General features: G+C 48.1%; 1 long non-coding RNA gene across 1 annotated transcript in view; it reads right to left on the minus strand.

The window, feature by feature from the left end:
• LOC136355979 (uncharacterized) overlaps positions 1-19,794 on the minus strand; it is a 35,073-nt gene continuing 15,279 nt past the window's right edge. The window contains exon 3 of the long non-coding RNA XR_010740591.1: positions 1-219. This is a non-coding gene — a long non-coding RNA (uncharacterized lncRNA). The remainder of the gene's footprint in view (positions 220-19,794) is intronic.

Below are 19,794 nucleotides of genomic sequence, written 5' to 3' on the forward strand. Positions count from 1 at the left end.
TATATGGAGTTAAGGTGATAATGCAAATAATAGGAGTTTATCTAACAAGTTTAACAAAATTTTAATTTATTAGTGTACAATCGACATGCAAGATTTGCAAACATTTTCAATAACCTCGAAGACATAGGTTCAAAGTGATCAAAGAGAGGGAGGTGGGACTTGCCTTGAATCAGGAAAATGTCAGCACCTAAATCACTTCTTCACCGATTAAGCAATCATCTATACAAAGTACACGTTATGCAATTAAACACAGAAATATGTGAAAAATCCAAAATGTTCTATGTTGGCGGATGGCATGAGGCCCTTCGACCAGATCTGCCGAAACCCGTGGCGAAGGCTATGGGGCAAGAACGGCGTGAGGCGAAGAGTCGTATGAGTGCCCTGCCAGGCCAGAGGCGTCTCAGGCGAAGGGTTCAGGGCGAAGACTATCTGCCGAAGGAAGAGGACTTCGCCATGGCAAGTTCGCCCCCGCAAGGGCCGAGGAAGCCTTTCTGGCCCATCAAGCCTAAGGGCCACAAGGCCGGCGATCGCCAGACGACCCATCAGGGGCCCATGAGCCCCTATAACATTATGTACCCCTGTAAATGTCCCTTTCATAAGGGTAGCCATGTAAATTCCCCTGTACAACCTAAACTCTAGTAGTAAGAACCTGTAATGGGGCTATAAATAGTCCCCTAGGGCCATGTAATGGAGGGGATCCCCGAAAAAAAAGAAGAAATTCAAAATTCAATACACTTCGTTTCCTTCCAACCATTGTTGAGTAACCACGTCCTTCGACGTATGCAGTTGTCATTTCGACAACAGCTGGCACCGACCATGGGGACCTCCGAGCGAAACCACTGAGAGTGAATGCCACCGAAGAGGGTCATGAAGGAGAAGGTTGCCAGGCGGAAGGAAAGCGACGCCGGACTGGACATGGCCGCCGAGGAAGGAGCAGAGCCTTCGGCGCCCGCGGCTGAAGATGGAGGAGGACAAGCGCCATCACAACCGCCTTCGGCCCCCGCAACCTCCGAGCAAGTGCCGAACGCGGCCGACGTGGCGATGGCTGCGGCGGCAAGGGCACTCCAGACCAGGGCGGAGATCCTTTCGACAAGCCAACTGGTGGTGCCCTAAGCCGCTCCATCGCAACCGGTAGCGGCCCCAACTGCGCCCGTCGTTGTACAGGCCCAGGTCAGCACCGACCCTGAAGCACAAGCCGAAGCCGACATGGAAGCCATGCAGTAGAACATGACACGGCTCCAAGACATGCTTCGCCAAATGCAAGAGCAACAACGAGCATACGAGGCGGCGAGGCGGGCCAAGGCCACGTCGGCCCCAATCCTTAAGTATTCGGCAGCCTATGTCCCTTCTCAAGTCCATCCGCAAGCCACGACCCAGCCCATTCCGCCACAAGCCGCACAAGCGCCGGTGTACTTCGCCGGGCAGCAATCGGCCGCCGCAGTGCATTCACAAACGGTGGCGAAAGGGGCTTCGGCCTTGCAGGCGCAACTCCAAGCTTTCCTTCAGCAACTCAATCAACCCTACTGCATTTCAAGTACATCCCCATGGGCCTACCCGGAGGGGAATACAAGCTAAGGTGTGCCTAATTGGTTGCCACCGATTCAGCCGGACTTGGGAGTTTCGCCATGGAAGCAAGAACTGTAGTTCGACTTCGTCAATGCTGCTCAGGCACCAACCGTTCGGTAGCAAGCTCCAACTCCAGGCTTCGGAACAAACCAAGCACCAATCCAAGCTGCCGCGACGTGGTCACAGCCAATTTATGACCCATCCATGGCGGCTCAGCAAGTACCTCCAGTTGGAACCAGACAGTCGAATGCCATGGCGCAACCTCACGCACAAGCTGTGATTTTGCCCTTCGCCACACCGTACCTGCAGCAAAGTGCAGTAAACAGGGCGGGAGGCGAAAAGGGGCTACCGCTGAGTGGGGGAATCAAGACTCGTCCAATCCCACCACAGTTCAAGTTCCCACCCGTCTCGCGCTATTCAGGCGAAACTGACCCGAAGGAGTTCCTCTCCATCTATGAGTCAGCGATCGAAGCGGCTCATGGTGACGAAAATACCAAAGCAAAGGTAATACATCTCGCTCTAGACGGCATTGCCCGTTCTTGGTATTTCAATTTACCAGCCAATAGCATTTACTCATGGGAGCAATTGCGCGATGTTTTTGTCCTTAACTTTCGAGGAACCTATGAGGAGCCGAAGACGCAGCAACACCTCCTCGGCATTCGCCAAAGGCCGGGGGAGTCGATAAGGGAATACATGCGTCGCTTCTCGCAAGCCCGGTGCCAAGTTCAAGACATAACCGAGGCGTCGGTTATAAACGCCGCTTTGGCCGGTCTGCTCGAGGGCGAACTCACAAAAAAAATCGCCAACAAGGAGCCACAGACGCTCGAGCACCTACTTCGCATCATTGATGGGTTCGCAAGGGGAGAGGAGGATTCCAAGCGACGACAAGCTATACAAGCTGAGTACGACAAAGCCTCCGTCGCCGCCGCTCAAGCTCAAGCACAAGCTCAAGTTGTCGAACCACCTCCCCTCTCTGTTCGCCAGTCTCAGCCGGCGATCCAAGGACAATCGCCAAGGCAAGGTGTCACGCCCGGAATTTCTATCCAAAATTCCAAACGCTTACATGTGTGTGAACCCTCGTCCAGGAATCAGCCGAGGCACACAATAAGAAATTGATAATAGAGTACAATTATTACTCTAATTAATACGCGAATAAAATGTCATTACAGAGGTAGATAGTTCCTCTCAATCAATAAAGATCTAAGCAGCGGAAAATAAAATAAACGGCGCAGACGGCTCCACTCCACAGGCAGCTTGACCAGGGCTACACCTAATCCTCCACACCATCAGCTTCACTGTAGAACTCTTCCTCTGATGAATGATTGCAAGGTAAGTATATGACATACTCAGCAAGCCACGCAGCAAATATGCAAGTGCACAGGATAACAAAGGATGGCATAATAGGGTTCCATTTTTATTCTGACAGAGGGACTACGTTGCAGAGAGAGTGCTTGATTACTTGGGGTACTAACCATCAAAGGACGTCTAAGATCTTCTACTTCCATCCCATGATTTCCCGCAAAACTCATAGATAAGAATGAATGTGTAGCACCAGAATCGAAAAGCACTGTTGCAGGAACTGAGTTAACAAGGAACGTACCCAAAATCACATCTGGAGCATCTTGAGCTTCTGCAGCAGCGACATGATTGACACGAGCCTTTGGCGCTGGTACGGTAGAGTTGCTCTGGGCAGGGACAACCTTCACGCGTCGGGGCTTCGGACACTTGTCAGCATAATGTCCTGGGTCTCCACAGTTGAAGCACACTACGGGCTTGCTGCCTTGCTCCCTCTTGAAAGGCTGTTGCTGTGTTGGAGCTGCAACAGGACGTGGAGCTTGATTGCGGATGTTGTTGCCAGCATTGTTGTTGAAGAACTGATGCTGCGGACGAACAACGGATGAAGAACCTCCCTGTGGCATGGGCTGGGGTCCTAAAGTAAGACGCGGCCTCTGATTATTCCCCTGTTGTGTCTTGAATTGAGCAATCCGACGTTTCTTTTGCTCCATACGGTTGTACTTGTCCTCCTGACGAATAGCCTTATCCACCAACTTCTGGAAATCATGATAATCTCCAGTCATGAGTGGGTAAGAAAGCTCATCATTAAGTCCTTCCAAGAACTTTTCCTGGCGCTCTTCATCATTGCGCACATCTTCCGGAGCATAACGAGCCAGACGATTGAACTCGTGCAGATACTCCGTAACAGAGCGAGATCCCTGAGTGAGCGACCTGAACTCCTTCTTCTTGAGAGACACCACTCCCGATGGTATATGCGTCTTCCGGAAAGCAGCGGTGAATTCAAGCCAAGTGATAGGTTCCGCAGTAGTCCTATTCAGGCGGAAATGATCCCACCATTCAGAGGCAGGGCCATGCAGCTGGTGTGATGCAAATGAGACCTTCTCCTGATCGGTGCACTGAAGCAAATCCAACTTCTTCTCTATGGCATGCAGCCAATCACCAGCTTCAACAGGATTAGTGGTGCTAGAGAAAATAGGTGGCCTCACACGAAGAAATTATGCTAACTTGCTCTGGGGAGGTGCATGGTTATTTCCCTGGTTCTACTGGTTCTGGAGTTGCTGCATCATCATGTTCATAAGCTGTGCCTGTTGAGCCAGGACTTGGGCAAGAGTTGGGTTTCCTTCATTGTTACTGTTATTGTTGTTGTTGGGGCCAATCCCGTTGCTGCGAGTATTCACCATCTGGCATGGACAGGGCACAAGAAGAGAAACCGGGGGAAACTACTTAGGACAGAGAATTACTTTAACTTTTATTGATCTTAACTGAGTTTCATTATTACAAAACTGAAGACTCTCACACCACTAAACTCACCAACTCCCTAACACTCAAAAGCAGACAAACGCATGCACTTACATCCCACCACTGATGTAAATCACATGCAAGACCCACACACATAACCAAACTTAAAACAAGCAAACTAACACAACGATCTAAAACAACGACTTAACAAGTCACTCTAATTCTTCCGAGCATCGGAGGTCGATTGAAGGCTCATTCGGCTCGTCTTCATCATCTTGAGTTGCTACCCACTCGATCTTGGAATGGGTGCGCTTCGATTCTTCTTCTTCATCATCACTTATGTTGATGACCGGAGGATCCGCTAGGGCTGGGGTAACTTCTTTCTCTACCACACGGACCTTTGGCGCCAATTGGTAGCGAGGGACAAATAGGGCTCTCTTCCTTGCGGTAAGACGAATCCTGGCCTTCTGCGGTGGTGCTTCTCCCTTCAATGCGGCTAGTTCCTTCTCCAAACGATCCACCTTGTCTTCTAGCTTGCAAATCTTACCACGGTTCCGGTCTTCACGATCTTGAGCTGCTAACACAGTCTCCGCACGACTTTCATCCATAGCCCACAGCATCTCAACCAAATGCCTTGTGGTAGCATCATTCTCAATTCCTTCAGTCTCTAGGTAGCTGCCACGGTCACTTCCCTGTGGTTGACGAGGATGGTAGCGATACTCCGTGTCGGCCAACTGATCACTGTAGCGATCGCGGAGCTCTCCTATGGCGATCCTTGCCCCCTCCTGACATGCATGGATGTAGTTTCTTCCTCCAGCTTCGAACATCACTGAGGGGATATCTTCACTATTACTGTTCAGAGTGACTTTGACTCGGCACTTCTCTTCATGGCGATCATGAGGAATCTGGGCATAAAAAGGGGCAGTCCCAAATCCTATGACAAAGGACATCGTACGCAACTCCTGAACAAAACCCTCAACACCAAATAGGTACTCAGGCTTGTAGCGCAGCATCTAAAGACAAGTGAAAGGAGGGAGTTAAGACATTTATCCAATTAATAGCACAAGTTTTTGGATTAATTTGAATAAAGTTTAGAAAATCAAAGTAAAAAGGTAAGTAAATAAAATAAACCAAGCTTGCAAGATAAGTTGAAACAGTTGGAAACAAGGTCACAAATTTTGTACTTTTGAATAACAGGTTTCAAAAGAAATAAAAGAAAGTTATAAAATCAACATGCTAACTTTATTTTATTGCAGCAAGATTAAATGAAACAATATTGTAAAACTTTTGCTGATAAAATGAGCCATTAGTACAGTAATAGATGTACAGTACTAATAACACTGGAATAAATTTTGAATGAGAACCAATAAAAGAGATTATGAAGTGCATGTGCCATTAGTTTGGTTTAATTAAAAGAGAAAGGGAGGAGAACAGTTCTACTTTTCCAATATTTTTAGAGGGCTTCTATGGGTAACCATTTGGCATAACCTAGGGTCAAGGAAGCTCTGATACCAACTTGTCACGCCCGGAATTTCTTTCCAAAATTCCAAACGCTTATATGTGTGTGAACCCTCGTCCAGGAATCAGCCGAGGCACACAATAACAAATTGATAATAGAGTACAATTATTACTCTAATTAATACGCGAATAAAATGTCATTACAGAGGTAGATAGTTCCTCTCAATCAATAAAGATCTAAGCAGCGGAAAATAAAATAAACGGCGCAGACGGCTCCACTCCACAGGCAGCTTGACCAGGGCTACACCTAATCTTCCACACCATCAGCTTCACTGTAGAACTCTTCCTCTGATGAATGATTGCAAGGTGAGTATATGACATACTCAGCAAGCCACGCAGCAAATATGCAAGTGCACAGGATAACAAAGGATGGCATAATAGGGTTCCATTTGCAAAAGCAGCATTTAGCAAACATTTGAGAATTTAATAAAACAGTTAAGTATTAAACAATATTAATCCAACGCTATACAACATACCCTGTTGTATAGGCCCAACCATTCTGAACAACCATCCCGGCTGCACAGTTCTATCTCCAAACCAGGAATATACCATTCCAAACCAGGAGCTAATCAAATTATTACCAGTTATAGCATCTTCTATTATGGTGAGAAGTGTGAGACTAATCACGAAAGACATTGTTAGACCCGCCCATAACCGCGGGCACGGCTATTCGAATAGTTTTACTCTGATCAGAGGTGTACCACTGTACCCACAAGACACAACCCCACATCATGTCACCATGTGCCTCAATACCACCACGGTACCTCGGAAAGGAGTTGTGACATTACCTCTCGTACAACACAATCCACTGCAGCGCACCTTTCCTGGATCATAATCACCCCCTTATAAACAAGGCATGGACTCCCCAGCGACCCCCGTGGGCTTATCTCCGCCACTTCTCAGTCTGGTGCCCCGCAATGAACCATGCTATACAAAAGATAAAGCCGTTGCCCACGCTGGCTTGTGGTTGGCACGGTTAATGTTTCACAACCGAAACTCGTGAACCGGTCCTTAATTGTCATGAGCACGACCATCAAAACCATGTGCTCACAACCCACCATTATCAGGTTTTAGTTGGCACATTAATTAATTAATCAATCACGATTGACCATCGTGAACTATCATTAAGCCATCATTAAATAACAGTGAGTCATAAGTTATCCCAATAGTGTGCTAATGTTTCTAAGCATAGCTAAGCAATTATATCTAATATCTAGTTGAACCAATATAAATAAAGCTCCACTAGTCAAATTGTAATAACCCAAGGTATCAAGGAATAAAGTAATCAAGAACAAAAGGGCTATAGCAAACAATAGGTTAATTCCACCCAATGACATTCGAAAATAAATGCAATAGTTGAATAAAAGCAATAGCTTTAAATAGGATCAACATGCTCAAAGGGTTGTTTGGGATCTGTGTGACTTTCCTTGCTGGCCTTGGAACTCTTCAAACTCTTCTCCGGCGAAAACGGACTCTCCGGAAACGACGGGATCTAAACAGAAAAGAGCAAAAACACCAAAACAGCACATAAACAAGCATGAACAGTACATGTGGATATTTTTAACATGTAGATCTCAATTTTAGAAAAATTTAGAGACTTGAACCAACTAAATCGGAGCTAAGATGAATTAGTTATGAATTTTTGAAGATTAAATCGGATTAAAACACTTATATGGATTTTAATTGAATTATGACGCAATAATGAATTATTTTTGAAAAGAAAAAGGGGATTTATTGCGTCAGCGGCTAGGGTTTCGGCGGACCGGGCGCACGGGCGACGGTTCACGTGAACGGACGGCCGAGATCAATCCATCCAAAACGGACGGCCGAGATCAATCGGGTCCACGGCGGCGCACGGGAGAGGGCGACGATGACGTCGGCGATGACGTCACCACCGGCGGCGGCGGCTCGGCGGCTCGGGCTTGCATGCTCGCCGGCGAACGACGGCACGGCGGCGCGAACGGAAGGCACCAACGGGTAGAGCGCGACGCGGCGAACTCACCGGTGACCAAAGGAGCGGCGGAAGACCAACGGACGGCGACGGCTACGAGGTTGAAGCGGCGGCGGTCTTCGGGTCGACGGTGACGGCGGTGCTCCGGCGGTCTTCGGCGGTGGCAAAGGGGCGGACGAGGACGGCGACGACTTGGCGATCACGACGGCGGTCTTCCCGAGCGACGGCGATGACCGGAACGGCGGCGGCGCACGGCTGGAGCGACGGCGACGACGGCGGCTCAAAGCTACACGGCGCTAGGGCACTACGGACGACGAGAGGCGAAGGCGAAGGTGGCGGCGGGTAGAGGAGAGCTCGGGGAACCTTTTAAAGGGGCTCGGAGGCGGCGACGAAGGCCCACGGCGGCCGGCGACGAGAAGGAAACTTCGGGGTTCGAAGGAAAGAGGCCGATCCGAATCGAACTCGATTCCACGAACTTCCAAAACGAATTAGCCGATGTTTCCAAAGGGGAAAAGGTAGAGGAGATCCCGAGGATCATTTCCCCTCTATCAATTTCACCGGAAAAGGAAAGGAACGGCCGGATTTGGAAAGGAACGGCGGCGGTGCGAAACTAGGGTTTCGGGCGGCGGCGGCCGGAGGTTGACGACGACCCTGACAGGTGGGCCCCACCCGTCAGCGAGCGGACGCGCGCGCGCGCGGCGGCGGACTGGGCCGGGCTGGGCCGAGGAGAGAGAGAGCGGTTTTGGGCCGACTTTCGGCCCAAAGCCAAAAGAGACTTTTTAAAACCTTTTTCAATTTAAATTATTCATGAAATGCAATTCCATTTATTAAAAATACTTCCTTAGCTCAAATAAATCCCACAAAAATCTAGGAATTATAGAATTAAGCAAAGTATTTAATGAAATTTTATCTGGCCCCATTTTATATTGGAATTTATTAATTAAAAAATAGATCTTCTCTTCCAGGCTTTTAAAATAAATTCTAATAATTCCATTTAAACAACAATTTATATATTTTAAATTTTCAGGGTGTGACACAAGGCCAGGCCCCCATAACTTGGAGAAAGTTCAGAACAGACCGTGTGGGCAAAGCTGTGATGGCGATCGAAGAGGTGCAAGCCCTCCGCAAGGGGTTCGATGCCCAGCAAGCGAGCAACCATCAGCAGCCAGCCCGCAAGAAGGTCCGAAAAGACCTCTACTGCGCCTTTCACGGACACTCTTCGCACACCACGGAGCAATGCCGAAACATTAGGCAACGTGGCAACGCGCAAGACCCAAGGCCGCAGCAGGGAACAATTGTCGAAGCATCCCGCGAAGCAATTCAGGAGCAAGCACCCCCAGCCGAACAACGCCAAGATGTTCAGCGAAGGGTAATCCAAGTGATTACAAGGGCTGATCCACCAAGCCAGTTGTCCAAACGGCAGAAGAAGATGCAGATCCGTATGGTCCACAGCATCACTTCGGCAGGTGAAGGGGTGCCGCAGTATCAGAACCAGCTAATTTCTTTTGGGCCGGAAGACGCAGAAGAAGTTATGTTCCCGCATCAAGATCCCCTGGTAATCTCAGCTGAGATAGCTGGGTTCGAAGTTCGACGAATCCTGGTCGACGGAGGGAGTTCGGCCGATGTCATCTTCGCCGAAGCATATGCCAAGATGGGGTTGCCTACCCAAGCCCTTACCCCAGCACCAGCATCGCTCCGTGGTTTCGGCGGAGAGGCAGTTCAAGTTCTCGGCCAAGCATTTTTGCTGATAGCCTTTGGCTCGGGGGAGAACAAACGCGAAGAGCAAATACTGTTCGACATCGTCGACATCCCATACCACTACAACGCCATCTTCGGCCGTGCAACCCTGAACAAGTTCGAAGCCATTTCCCACCACAATTATCTCAAGCTCAAGATGCTCGGCCCAACAGGGGTGATAGTAGTCAAGGGGCTTCAACCTTCGGCCGCTTCAAAAGGCGATCTAGCCATAATCAACAGAGTAGTGCACAGTGTTGAGACCGAACCACATGAATGGCCGAAGCACACGCCAAAGCCCACCCCTCATGGCAAAATAACAAAAGTGCAGATTGATGACGCCGACCCCACAAAGCTCGTTTCACTAGGGGGCGACATGGGCGAAGAAGAAGTTGAGAGTATCCTGGAGGTGCTAAAAAGGAACATCAATATCTTCGCCTGGAGCCCTGACGAGGTGGGGGGTGTCCCGGCGGATCTCATCATGCATCACCTAGCAGTCAAGCCGGACGTTAAGCCAAGAAAACAAAAGTTGTGCAAGATGTTTGCCGATCGCCAAGAAGCAGCGAAAGCCGAAGTACAAAAATTGCTCAGGGCGGGGGTTATCCAAGAGATTGACCATCCGGAGTGGTTGGCGAATCCAGTGCTGGTGCGGAAGTCAAACGGCAAATGGCGCATGTGTGTCGATTTCACAGACCTGAACAAAGCATGTCCGAAAGACGACTTCCCCTTGCCGCGAATCGACCAGCTCGTGGATTCAACAGCTGGATGCAAGCTCATGAGTTTCCTGGATGCATATTCCGGTTACCACCAGATCCACAAGAACCCGCTCGACATCCCCAAAACATCTTTCATCACTCCATTCGGCACATTTTGTCACCTCAGGATGCCTTTCGGCTTAAGGAACGCCGGAGCAACTTTCGCCAGGCTGGTCTACAAGGTCCTTGGCAAGTAGTTGGGGCGGAATGTGGAAGCTTACGTCGTCGACATCGTCGTAAAAATTCGAAAGGCTTTCGACCATGCGATCGACCTACAGGAGACATTCGACAGCTTGCGTACAACAGGCATAAGGCTGAATCCGGAGAAGTGCGTTTTCGGCGTCCGCGCGGGCAAGTTGTTGGGTTTCCTTGTTTCCAAAAGAGGCATCGAGGCGAATCCCGAGAAAATCAATGCCATCCAGCAAATGAAGCCTCCGTCAAGCGTACATGAAGTACAAAAGCTTGCAGGCCGAATTGCGGCACTCAGTCGATTCCTCTCAAAGGCAGCCGAAAGAGGTTTGCCCTTCTTCAAAACCCTCCGGGGCGCAGGAAAGTTTAATTGGACACCAGAGTGCCAAGCAGCATTCGACGAGCTAAAGCAATACTTGCAAAACCTGCCAGCTCTGATAAGCTCACCCCCAGGAAGCGAACTGCTATTAAACTTAGCAGCTTCGCCAGTGGTCGTCAGTGCTGCCCTCGTCCAGGAAACAGAGTTCGGACAAAAACCAGTCTACTTCGTCTCCGAAGCGCTGCAAGGAGTGAAGACAAGGTACATTGAAATGGAAAAGCTCGCTTACACCCTGGGATGGCTTCGCGCAAGCTTAAGCACTACTTCCAGGCTCACAAAGTCATAGTGCCATCACAGTACCCCTTAGGCGAAATACTCCGAGGCAAGGAAGTCACTGGCCGGCTCAGCAAGTGGGTGGCAGAGCTATCCCCGTTCGACTTACATTTTGTTGCACGCTCTGCTATCAAGTCTCAGGTGCTAGCCGACTTCGTAGCCGAATGGACACCGGTACTTGCCCCCGACACCGAGCCCGCCGAACAATTCTGGGTGATGTGCTCCGACGGCTCATGGTCGCAATAAAAGTTAAATTAGTAGAAGAATTAATTCTCTGCCCTAAGTAGTTTTCCCCGGTTTCTCTTCTTGTGATCCTGCCCATGCCAGATGGTGCTCACTCGCAGCAACGAGAATGGTCCCAACATCAACAATAACAACAACAATAGAGAGAATCCCACACTTGCCCAAGTCCTGGCTCAACAGGCACAGCTTATGAACATGATGATGCAGCAACTCCAGAACCAGCAGAACTAGGGAAATAACCATGCACCTCCCCAGAACAAGTTAGCAGAATTTCTTCGTGTGAGGCTGCCCACTTTCTCTAGCACCACTAATCCTATTGAAGCTGGTGATTGGTTGCACGCCATAGAGAAGAAGTTGGATTTGCTTCAGTGCACTGATCAGGAGAAGGTCTCATTTGCATCACACCAGCTGCATGGCCCTGCCTCTGAGTGGTGGGATCACTTCCGCCTTAACAGAACTACTGCTGAACCTATCACTTGGCTTGAATTCACCGCTGCTTTCCGGAAGACGCATATACCATCGGGAGTGGTGTCTCTCAAGAAGAAGGAATTCAGGTCGCTCAACCAGGGATCTCGCACGGTCACCGAGTATCTGCACGAGTTCAACCGTCTGGCTCGTTATGCTCCGGAAGATGTGCGCACTGATGAAGAGTGCCAGGAGAGGTTCTTGAAAGGACTTAATGATGAGCTTTCTTACCCACTCATGACTGGGGATTATCATGATTTCCAGAAGTTAGTGGATAAGGCTATTCGCCAGGAGGAAAAGAACAACCGCATGGAGCAGAAGAAACGCCAGATTGCTCACTTCAAGGCACAACAGGGGAATAGTCAGAGGCCGCGTCTTACTTTAGGACCCCAGTCCATGCCACAGGGAGGTTCTTCGTCTGTTGTTCGTCCGCAGCGTCAGTTCTTCAACAACAATGCTGGCAACAACATCCGCAATCAAGCTCCACACCCTGGTGCAGCTCCAACACAGCCACAGCCTGCCAAGAGGGAGCAAGGCAGCAAGCCCGGGGTGTGCTTCAACTGTGGAGACCCAGGACATTACTCTGACAAGTGTCCGAAGCCCCGACGCGTGAAGGTTGTCCCTGCCCAGAGCAACTCTACCGCACCAGCATCAAAGGCCCGTGTCAATCATGTTGCTGCTGCAGAAGCTCAAGGTGCTCCAGATGTGATTTTGGGTACGTTCCTTGTCAACTCAGTTCCTGCAACAGTGTCACACCCTAAAAATTCAAAATATATAAATTGTTGTTTAATTGGAATTATTAGAATTTATTTTAAAAAGCCTAGAAGAGAAGATCTAATTTTAATTAATAAATTCCAATATAAAATGGGGCCAGATAAAATTTCATTAAATACTTTGCTTAATTCTATAATTCCTAGATTTTTCTGGGATTTATTTGAGCTAAGGAAGTATTTTTAATAAATGGAATTACATTTCATGAATAATTTAAATTGAAAAAGGTTTTTAAAAGTCTCTTTTGGCTTTGGGCCGAAAGTCGGCCCAAAACCTTCTCTCTCTCTCTCCCCGGCCCAAGTCGGCCCAGTCCAACGCAGCCGCGCGCGCGCCCTCGCTCGCTGACAGGTGGGGCCCGCCTGTCAGGTCGTCGTCTTCCTCCGGCTGCCGCCGCCCGAAACCCTAGCGCCGAGCCGCCGCTGTCTCCTTCCAAATTCGGCCGATCCTTTCCGTTTCCGGTGATATCAATTGAGGGGAAACGATCTTTGGGATCTTCTCTACCTTTTCTCTTTTGGAATCATCCTCTAAATCGCTTTGGAAGTTCGTGGATTCGAGGTCGAATTGGATCGGTCTCTTTCCTCCGAACCCCGAGGTTTCCTTCGCGTCGTCGGTCGCCGTGGGCCTTCGCCGCCGCCTCCTTGCCCCTATAAAAGGATCCCCGGTGTCTCCTCTACCCGCCGCCACCCTCACCTTCGTCTCTCGCCGTCGGAAGCGCCCTAGCGCCGTGTAACCTTGTGCCGTTGTCGTCGCCGTCGCTCCAGCCGTGCTTCGCCGTCGCTCCAGTCGTCGTCGTCGCTCGGGATGGTCGCCATCGTGGTCGCCGTCGCGTCGCCGTCCTAGTCCACCCCTTCGCCGCCGCTGTAGACCGCCGGAGCACCGTCGTCGTCGTCAAGCCGAAGAGCGCCGCCGCTTCTTCCTCGTCGCCGTCGCCATCCGTTGATCTTCCGCCGTTGCTTTGGTCACCGGTGAGTTCGCCGCGTCGCGCTCTACGTCCTGGTGCCCTCTGTTCTCGTCATCGCGCCGTCGTTCGCCGGCGAGGTTGCGCTGCCCGAGCCGCCGCCGGTGGTGACGTCGTCGCTGACGTCATCGTGGCCGTCTGCCGTGAGCCGCCGTAGACCCGATCGATCTCGGCCGTCCGTTTTGGATGGATCGATCTCGGCCGTTCTTTCCCGTGAACCGCTGCCGTGCGCCCCGTCCACCGCAAACCCTAGCCGCTGACGCAATAATTCCCTTTTCCTTTTCAAAAATAATTCATTATTGCGTCATAATTCAATTAAAATCAATATAAGTGTTTTAATCCGATTTAATCTTCAAAAATTCATAACTAATTCATCTTAGCTCGGATTTAGTTGGTTCAAGTCTCTAAATTTTTCTAAAATTGAGATCTACATGTTAAAAATATCCACATGTACTGTTCATGCTTGTCTATGTGCTGTTTTGGTGATTTTGCTCTTTTCTGTTTAGATTCCGACGTTTCCGGAGAGTTCCAAGGCCAGCAAGGCAAGTCACACAGATCCCAAACAACCCTTTGAGCATGTTGATCCCGTTTAAAGCTATTGTTTCTATTCAACTATTGCATTTATTTTCGAATGTCATTGGGTGGAATTAACCTATTGTTTGTTATAGCCCTTTTGTTCTTGATTACTTTATTCCTTGATACCATGGGTTATTATAATTCGACTAGTTGGATTTATATATTGGTTCAACTAGATGTATTAGATATAATTGCTTAGCCATGCTTAGAAACATTAGCACACAATTGGGATAACTAATGTTTCACTACTACTTAATGATGGACTTGATAATGGTAGCTCACGATGGTCAATCGTGATTGGATAATTAATTAATGTGCCAACTAAAACTTGATAATGGTGGGTTGTGAGCACCTGGTTTTGATGGTCGTGCTCATGACAATTAAGGACCGGTTCACGAGTTTCGGTTGTGAAACATTAACCGTGCCAACCACAAGCCAGCGTGGGCAACGGCTTTACCTTTTGTATAGCATGGTTCATTGCGGGGCACCAGACTGAGAAGTGGCGGAGATAAGCCCAAGGGGGTCGCTGGGGAGTCCATGCCTTGTTTATAAGGGGGTGATTATGATCCAGGAAAGGTGCGCTGTAGTGGATTGTGTTGTGCGAGGGGTATTATCACAGCTCCTTTCCGAGGTACCGTGGTGCTATTGAGGCACATGGTGACATGATGTGGGGCTGTGTCTTGTGGGTACAGTGGTACACCTCTGATCAGAGTAAAACTATTCGAATAGCCGTGCCCGCGGTTATGGGCGGGTCTAACAATGTTTTTCGTGATTAATCTCATACTTCTCATCATAATAGAAGATGCTATATCTGGTAATAATTTGATTAGCTCCTGGTTTGGAATGGTATATTCCTGGTTTGGAGATAGATCTGTACAGCCGGGTATGGTTGTTCAGAATGGTTGGGCCTATGCAACAGGGTATGTTGTATAGCGTTAGATTAATATTGTTTAATTATTACTTAACCGTTTTATTAAATTTTCAAATGTTTGCTAAATGCTGCTTTCGCAAATGAAACCCTACTATGCCATCCTTTGGTATCCTTGTGCACTTGCATATTTGCTGCGTGGCTTGCTGAGTATGTCATATACTCACCTTGCAATCATTCATCAGAGGAAGAGTTCTACAATGATGCTGATGGTGTGGAGGATTAGGTGTAGCCCTGGTCAAGCTGCCTGTGGAGTGGAGCCGTCTGCGCCGTTTATCTTATTTTCCGCTGCTTAGATCTTTATTGATTGAGAGGAACTATCTACCTCTGTAATGACATTTTATTCGCTTATTAATTAGAGTAATAATTGTACTCTATTATCAATTTGTTATTGTGTACCTCGGCTGATTCCTGGACGAGGGTTCCCACACATGTAAGCGTTTGGAATTTTGGATAGAAATTCCGGGCGTGACAAACAGTGCTTTTCGATTCTGGTGCTACACATTCATTTTTATCCATGAGTTTTGCGGGAAATCATGGGATGGAAGTAGAAGATCTTAGACGTCCTTTGATGGTTAGTACCCCAAGTAATCAAGCACTCTCTTTGCAACGTAGCCCCTCTGTCAGAATAGAAATTCAAGAAGTACCATTTCTGGCCAATCTTATCCTGTTAGAATCCAAAGACCTTGATGTCATCCTAGGGATGGACTGGTTAGCCAGGCATAAGGGTGTGATAGACTGTGCCAACAGAAAAGTAACTCTCACCAACAATTATGGTCGAGTTGTAACTGTTCATGCATTGTCTTCTGAATCTTTAAGGTCAAGTCTGAACCAAATAGCTTTGGAAGAGATTCCCATAGTACAGGAATATCCCGATGTGTTCCCAGACGATTTACCTGGTATGCCGCCTAAAAGGGATATAGAGTTCAGAATAGATTTGGTACCAGGAACCACTCCGATCCATAAGCGACCATATAGAATGGCAGCCAATGAATTGGCAGAAGTCAAAAGGCAAGTCGACGATTTGCTTCAAAAGGGATACATCAGACCGAGTTAATCTCCATGGGGAGCCCCTGTTATCTTTGCAGAAAAGAAAGACCATACCCAGAGGATGTGTGTGGACTATCGCGCACTTAATGATGTGACTATCAAGAATAAGTATCCCCTGCCTAGAATTGACGATTTGTTTGATCAACTTAAAGGTGCTACCGTTTTCTCTAAGATAGATCTTCAATCAGGGTATCACCAGTTAAGGATTAAAGAGGAAGATATACCTAAGACAGCTTTTACCACTAGGTATGGGTTGTTTGAATGTACTGTTATGTCTTTTGGACTTACCAATGCCCCTGCATTCTTCATGAACTTGATGAACAAGGTGTTCATGGAATACCTGGATAAGTTTGTGGTTGTCTTTATTGATGACATTCTCATATATTCCCGAACTAAAGAAGAGCATGAAGAACATCTTCGTCTTGCATTAGAGAAGCTGCGAGAACATCAACTGTATGCCAAGTTTAGCAAGTGTGAATTTTGGTTGTCTGAAGTGAAGTTCCTTGTACACTTCATCTCAGCAGGAGGAGTTGCCGTCGATCCTAGTAACGTGGAATCCGTAACCAACTGGAAACAACCGAAGACAGTTTCCGAGATTCGCAGTTTCCTAGGTCTCGCAGGATATTACCGGCGATTCATAGAGAATTTCTCCAAGATTGCTAAGCCCATGACACGACTGCTTCAAAAAGATGTAAAGTATAAGTGGTCAGAAGAATATGAGCAGAGTTTTCAAGAGTTGAAGAATCGCTTAATATCAGCTCCTATTTTGATTTTACCTGATCCAAAGAAGGGTTTCCAAGTGTATTGCGATGCATCCAAACTTGGGTTAGGTTGTGTTCTGATGCAAGATGGGAAGGTGGTTGCCTATGCATCTCGTCAGAAGAACTACCCTACTCATGATCTTGAGTTAGCTGCCGTGGTTCATGCGTTGAAGATTTGGCGTCATTATCTTTTCGGTACTCGTACAGAGGTGTACACTGATCACAAGAGTTTAAAGTATATTTTTACTCAGCCAGTTTTGAACATGAGACAACGGAGATGGTTGGAATTAATTAAGGATTATGACCTGGGAATTCATTATCATCCAAGAAAGGCTAATGTCGTAGCAGATGCCCTTAGCAGGAAAGGCTATTGTGATGCTATGGAAGGACGACAGTTGCCTTTGGAATTGTGCAAGGAGTTTGAAAGGTTGAATCTGGGAATCGTCAGTAGAGGCTTCGTTGCAGCCTTAGAAGCAAAGTCCACTCTAATTGATCAAGGTAGAGAAGCCCAAATTAATGATCCTGATATTCAAGAAATCAAGAAGAATATGAGAAGAGGAAAGCTATCGGTTTCTTGGAAGATGAGCAAGGAACTGTATGGTTGGGCGAGAGAATCTGCGTCCCCGACAACAAAGATTTAAAAGATGCAATTCTGAAAGAAGCTCATGATACTTTATACTCCATTCACCCTGGTAGTACCAAGATGTACCAGGATCTCAAGGAAAGATTTTGGTGGGCAAGTATGAAGCGTGAAATCGCAGAATACGTAGCAGTATGTGATGTTTGTCAGCGAGTCAAGGCAGAACATCAGAAACCCGCAGGTTTGCTGCAGCCTTTGAAGATTCCTGAATGGAAGTGGGAGGAAATCGGTATGGATTTCATCACTGGTCTACCCAGAACGTCATCAGGCCATGACTCTATTTGGGTGATAGTCGACAGACTTACCAAAGTGGCTCATTTCATCCCAGTAAAGACAACCTATTCCGGAAGTCGGTTGGCGGAATTGTATATGGCAAGGATTGTGTGTTTGCATAGCGTCCCTAAGAAAATAGTGTCTGATCGAGGCAGTCAGTTTACTTCAAAGTTTTGGAAGAAGCTTCAGGAAGAGATGGGTTCTAAGCTGAACTTTAGTACTGCTTATCATCCGCAGACAGACGGACAAACCGAAAGGGTAAATCAGATTTTGGAAGACATGTTGAGAGCTTGTGCTTTAGACTTCGGTGGAAGTTGGGATAAGAATCTACCTTATGCGGAATTCTCTTACAACAACAGTTATCAAGCTAGTCTTCAGATGGCTCCTTACGAAGCACTGTAAGGTCGGAAGTGCCGCACTCCACTTTTGTGGGATCAAACGGGAGAACGTCAGGTTTTCGGGATGGATATCATGAGGGAAGCAGAAGAAAAGGTGAAAATCATTCAAGAAAGATTGCGTGTGGCTCAGTCTCGCCATAAGAGTTATGCCGACAATCGCCGCAGAGATTTGAGCTTTGAAGAAGGAGATTATGTGTACCTTCGTGTCACGCCTCTTCGAGGGGTTCATCGTTACCACACTAAAGGAAAATTGGCACCGCGTTTCGTGGGACCTTACAAGATTGTCAGTAGAAGAGGAGAGGTTGCTTATCAGTTGGAGTTACCTCAATCTTTGGCAGGAGTCCATAATGTGTTCCATGTGTCGCAATTGAAAAAGTGTTTAAGGGTACCTACCGAAGAAGCTAATCTTGAACAGATAGAAGTCCAAGAGGATCTGACCTATGTTGAGAAACCAATCCGTATCTTGGAAATAGATGAGAGAAGAACCAGAAATCGAGTTATCCGTTTTTGCAAAGTCCAATGGAGTAATCACTCGGAAGAAGAATCAACTTGGGAACGAGAAGATGAATTGAAGTCAGCTCATCCGCATCTGTTCGCCAGTTCTTCCGAATCTCGAGGACGAGATTCTGTTTAAGGGGGGTAGGTTTGTCACACCCTAAAAATCCTAAAAATATAAATTGTTGTTTAATTGGAATTATTAGAATTTGTTTTAAAAGCCTAGAAGAGAAGATCTAATTTTAATTAATAAATTCCAATATAAAATGGGGCCAGATAAAATTTCATTAAATACTTTACTTAACTCTATAATTCCTAGATTTTTCTGGGATTTATTTGAGCTAAGGAAGTACTTTTAATAAATGGAATTGCATTTAATGAATAATTTAAATTGAAAAAGGTTTTTAAAGTTCTCTTTTGGCTTTGGGCCGAAAGTCGGCCCAAAACCCTCTCTCTCTCCTCCTCGGCCCAAGTCGGCCCAAGTCGGCCCAAGTCTAGCCGAGCCCGCGCGCGCTCGCTGCCGCTGACAGGTGGGGCCCACCTGTCAGGCCTGTCGTCTACCTTCGGCCGGCCGCCGGCCGAACCCTAGCCAAGCCGCGCCGCCGTCTCCTTCCAAATCCGGCCGCCCCTTTCCATTTCCGATGAAATTAGTAGAGGGGAAATGATCTTCGGGATCTTCTCTACCTTTTTCCTTTTGGAATCGATCGCCAATTCGGTTTGGAAATCCGTGGATTTGAGTTCGATTCGGATCGATCTCTCTCCTCCGAACCTTAGAATTTCCTTCGCGTCGCCGGTCGCCGTGGGCCTTCGCCGCCGCCTCCTTGCCCCTTTAAAAGGACCCCCAAGCCCGCCGCTACCTGCCGCCACCCTCGCCTTCGCCTCTCGTCGCCGGTAGAGCCCTAGCGCCGTGTAGCCTAGCGCCGCCGTCGCCGCCGTTCGTCCAGCCGTGCGCCGCCGCCGCTCCGGTCGTCGTCGTCGCTTGGGAAGGCCACCGTCGTGATCGCCAAGTCATCGCCGACCTCGTCCGCCCCTCCGTCGTCGCCGTAGGCCGCCGGAACACCGTTGCCGTCGTCAAGTCGAAGGTCGCCGCCGCTTCTTCCTCGACGCCGTCGCCGTC

Source organism: Oryza sativa, chromosome 4 (genome assembly GCF_034140825.1).
Source record: "Oryza sativa Japonica Group chromosome 4, ASM3414082v1".
Classification (NCBI taxonomy): Eukaryota; Viridiplantae; Streptophyta; class Magnoliopsida; order Poales; family Poaceae; genus Oryza; species Oryza sativa.